The sequence below is a fragment of the Thermobia domestica genome, chromosome 13 (genome assembly GCF_964235325.1).
Source record: "Thermobia domestica chromosome 13, izTheDome1.hap1.1, whole genome shotgun sequence".
In the NCBI taxonomy this organism is placed as follows: Eukaryota; Metazoa; Arthropoda; class Insecta; order Zygentoma; family Lepismatidae; genus Thermobia; species Thermobia domestica.
In genome coordinates, this window is record NC_137466.1 from 146,954,932 (window position 1) to 146,959,932 (window position 5,001).

Here is a 5,001-nt window from a genome sequence, read left to right on the forward strand (position 1 = left end):
CTCTCAGAGTATCCGTAGGCTTTTTCCAAGGAGTGAAGGCCATGTATACACGAGAACCCTTAGGATTTTTTAAAGGAAGGCAAACGATCATGATACAAAAAATACGAGAATATATAGGCCTATTTATCATTCCGCCATTGTTTCACCATAATATTTCCACCACCATAATAATTAACGCTTATTTCAAAATGATACTTCCTCTTCGTTTATGACATTCTATGGCCGATTCCCAGTGGCGTATTTAGGGGGAGGGTTATCAGGCTCAAGCAGTTGTTATATGCACAACTTCATTAAAATTTGTCGGCACCTAAAAGGAAAAATACAAATACTTATGCGTGTGTTATGCATAGCCACCCCCCTCCGAAACAAAATCCTAAATACGCCACTGCCTATTGCTAATAAATTAGAAGGAGTAATTGACCCTATAATTCCAATTCTCATTCTTATAATTAGTGCTCGGATTTCTATGACCTAAAAAGCTAGAAAATATGCGCACATGTACTGTATGCCCTAAAACGGCAAAATATGACCTAAAATATGTCAGATAAAAATAAATAAATTCTTAATAGAAATTATTTAAATTTAAATTTTTAATAAACAATTTTTTCAATTCCTAAGAATAGCAATTCGTTAACAAGTTTACAAACTTATTATAAAATACCCTGAATAAAATACCTTTAAAGTCTGAAGCATAAAGTACAGCACATTGGTGACCCCTATAAGAGAAAAACTGAATGGTTTCTTCTAGTTATCAACGCTGACAAAGATTTTTCTGCGCATCTTTTCTCTTTTTCTGAGCTGCAATTCATCTAAAATATGACCAAAAATACACTTTTATATCACTTCAAATACAGATAAGACCTAGTAGTTGAAATATGGAATATAATGACCAACAAAAAACATATTTTCGTGTTCACAAGAGTCAGAGACGTGTTTATATTTAATATTTATGCAGAAGAATATTTACGCGAAGGATAAAAATATGACATATCATAGAAATTCTAGCCTTTGTTATAATTGAATCGTTGAGTTCGAAAACCGGTCATCTCCATCCAAGCTAATTTGGGAGGACAAACAAAACTAAATTAATCAATATGTACCTGACATATAGGATTATTTTCATTTTTGGAAAGTAGAAAAATGTCATTTCTACGGTTCGAAAATGAAAACAGCCCTATATGTCTGATGCATAGTGACTAATTTAGTTTTGTTTGTCACTCTTCTCAAAGTGCTTCGATGGAGATGACTGGTTTTCGAACTCAACGATTCAATTATATTCTTTTACCATATTAGACCACACAATCATCTTTCTGCTTTAGTTTAAAGGGCGCACACATCGGACGTGAAACTAAATATTTCATTTCAGTTTTCACGCCTTGTTTTATAACGAGTTTATTTACATGTGATATACAGGATATTTCAAAACAACACTGACAACGTTTGAGAGGTTATTCCTGACACCAAGATAAGACAAAAAGTATAGACCAACCTGGATGCACAGATGCTTCCTTTCGGAGTTATAGGCTGCCGAAAATACGAAAAAATGAACTTTATAGGTCTATAGCTCCAAAACTATGAGATCTACCGTAGTCGGGTCAAGACTTCACTTAGGAACTAATAGAATGTGCGTTATCCAAAAATACATGTTTCAGAATTCTGCGCTATTCACGCAATAATTTTTTTTTTTTTTCAGGGAGTTCGGCTACGAGTATATAATTTGAAGCACTCACCAACTACCACTATAAAAGTTTTTACGGAAATACCGCAGGATTCTGAAACATGGATATTTGGTTAGGGCACGTACTATGCTTATGAGTATTGCAGCTATGGACCTCTAAAGTTTATTTTTTTCATGTTTTCGGCAGCCTGTAACTCCAAAAGGAAACATTTGTGCACCCAGTTGGTCTATATTTTTTGTCTTATCTTGGTGTCAGGAATCACCTCTCGAACAACGTTGACGGTGTTGTTTTAAAACACCCTGTATATGCCTACACGTATTTAATTGGGACGTGTGGTCTCTCAGTGGTGAAATGCTCACTTCAAGTGCATGGATCCTGGTTCTATTCCAACATGTGTCAAATGGACTTTGTGGGAGGTGTGCGTGAGGTTTCGCATCACCGTGTGCGCGAGGTTTCTCGATGTTCTCCCGTTTCCTCCCACTTCCCTCATTTCATCATTTCATTCGTTATTATCGTCATCATCGTCTCACTTAGTTTTAGTGCATAATCGTAGGATGTAAAATATGAAATTTCATTTTATTTCACGTATTTCATTAGTAAGATTGCAGTACAGCATGATTCGTGATTAAAATTTTAATATGGGATTTTTTACCAATCCACATATAATTAGAACATTTTGTTTATCGAGACTGCTAGAAAAAAATTTTGATTGAACTACTGCCGAGTCCGGTAACCAATCATAATTGATCGAAAAAAGCTAGTGCTGAGGATCTATATTTCAGATTTCTGAAACAGTGGTTTTTGAAAGAGAAATAAATAAAGAAAACTCAACTTGGAATTTTTCGTTGAAAATAGTAAAATCTGTGTATATTACTTGCTGCAAAATCTGAGATTATGGAAATAATATCCGTATCTCCTGTTTTCATAGTGAAGATTTGTGAACATATTGATTGACAAATCCTTGGATGTGATTACTTACGTATCTGAGCAAATTCTAAACATAATTTGTGAAAGATATTACATTAATTTCAGTCAGGGGCAGATCCAGGACGGACTTCTGGGGGGGCGGTGGGTTGTAATACGCTATTTAGAGCTACTTTTAAGAGTTCCAAACTCTGGGGTGGGCTTTATTTATATATATAAAATAAGAAAGTTTCCTCTTTTGCGGAAGTGATCGCCCCCTGGATCCGCCACTGATTTCAGTATCTTTTTATTCTAGTTTACAGACAGTAAAATACTGCAGTTTTCTTTGCTACTATAATTTATAATCGGATGCACAGTGGCTCAGTGGTAGAGCGTTTATCTAATTTACGTGGGGTCCCTTGTTCGATCCCCGGCGAAGTAAGTTTGTGGTTGATAGTATCGTGTCCGTGGGTTTCCTCAGGGTACTTCCGTTTCCTCCCATATTCTTATTCCATCAATTCTTTCATCATCATTCACTTGCCTTAATGATCGTCTCCCTTAGCCTAAAAGACGTAACGTGGAATGTTAAACTGAAATATTTCATTTCATTTTTCTCCATTTATAAACAAATATAACCTTCTTAACTATAAGGCTAATTTTATCATATTGGTATCCCCCTTCATTCGTATAATGCAATAGTAGCATCTGTAATGTGTTTTCTCCTCTCTTTACCCTCCCGCAGTGGAATCTTCCAATATTTTTCCATCTTGCAAGATTTTCCACGAATGAGTAAATAAACAAATAAAAATAAACAGCTAAATAAATAAATACGAAAGAATCTGAAGGATGATTGTTAAAAAAAATAAACATTGGAGGAATAAATGTGCTATTCCTTTCCCTTTTTTATTGGTCACTTAGTGGACAGAGACAAAGGACCAAAGTACACGAAAAAGTTCCGTTTGAATGACTCGTTATATGTGTTCCAGAAGGTCAAATAGTTGAAACTCTTTTATTTCGAAATCACTAATTACTTCTGAAAATCCACTAATCGTTCTCGAAGATCTTAATACGCAGTATTTTGCTTGTATATACATTCCGTAATAATATAGACGCTTGTATATACACAGTGATCTTCAATTGTAGCCAACATATACGAGCAAAACATTCTGAATTCAAAACTGAATTATAAATTTCTAGGCAGACGCCTATTAAGTGCGGACGAGAAAAGGTTCGAGACATCCACGAGCTCTTTGTCTATTACACACTGTCAAATACATTGTCTGTTACTTTGAATTGAAAAAATCACCCAATTTTGTTACTCCATATAAATACTGCAGATGATAAAAGATGAGCGAGCACCCATGTTTATTAGGGTAACGTGTTTACTGAATATAATTTAAAATATAATTTGATAATTAATGGGATCTTAGGTTCATTAAATGATAATTATTAGTATTATTATAAAAAAGAAGAAGAAGAGGAAAATATGTGGTATCACCCTCTGTTGGATAGAAGAATTAGTTATTAGATGTCCACATATTATGTGTTTCTTACCATATACGTGTTTAAGCAGATCCCTTAATTTTTTAATGATATTTTTTGATAAAGTTAAGCTTTTACAAGCGAAAGTACAGTAGTTTTATTTTACTTAAAAACTGGTACGGTTGCAAACAGTCTTTCACTGTCTACAAATAATCACACTTAGATTCCAGGGAAATTGATCCATAGTGGAAAGAAAGGAGCAAAGCTATGTAATAATAATAATAATAATAATAATAATAATAATAATAATAATAATAATAATAATAATAATAATAATAATAATAATAATAATAATAATTGAAGGGTCCAAGGGAAGAAACTGATAAGTCCAAAAATTGGTATTTTTTGTTTTTGATACAGTGTTGTTCTATGAAAACGGACGTTTCTGTTGATTTAATGACGAGAGGAACACTATGATAAGTCCGAAAATATTTACGAGTAAAGAAAACCCATCCTGGGGAAGAATATGTTAAGTCCACGACCTTCTGGGGAAAACGCTGTTAAGTCCAGGTTATTGTTGTGTTGTATATACAACTATCAGCATTGATATCGGCCATTTAAGGAATTACTTGTTCACAGTATCCGTTCAGAAACGTGCTCTAGTTACGTGAAGTTTACAATAAAACGTGGGTTTCTTTAGTTGTTGTGGCCAGGGGTAATGATCAACAAAGCATGGATGATTCCCTCAGTGAAGAAGAATCTGCTCCACCTTCAACATCTATGAAAAAACTTTCATATGGAAGAATTCGAGATGTAATGCAAAACGACAGAGCTATGAGACCGGCCCAGAGTGCACCTGCAAACGACATTTTGAGAAGGTTAATGATGTAGGAAAACAAGAAATCATTAGACGAATGAACGAAATGGTTTCAAATTA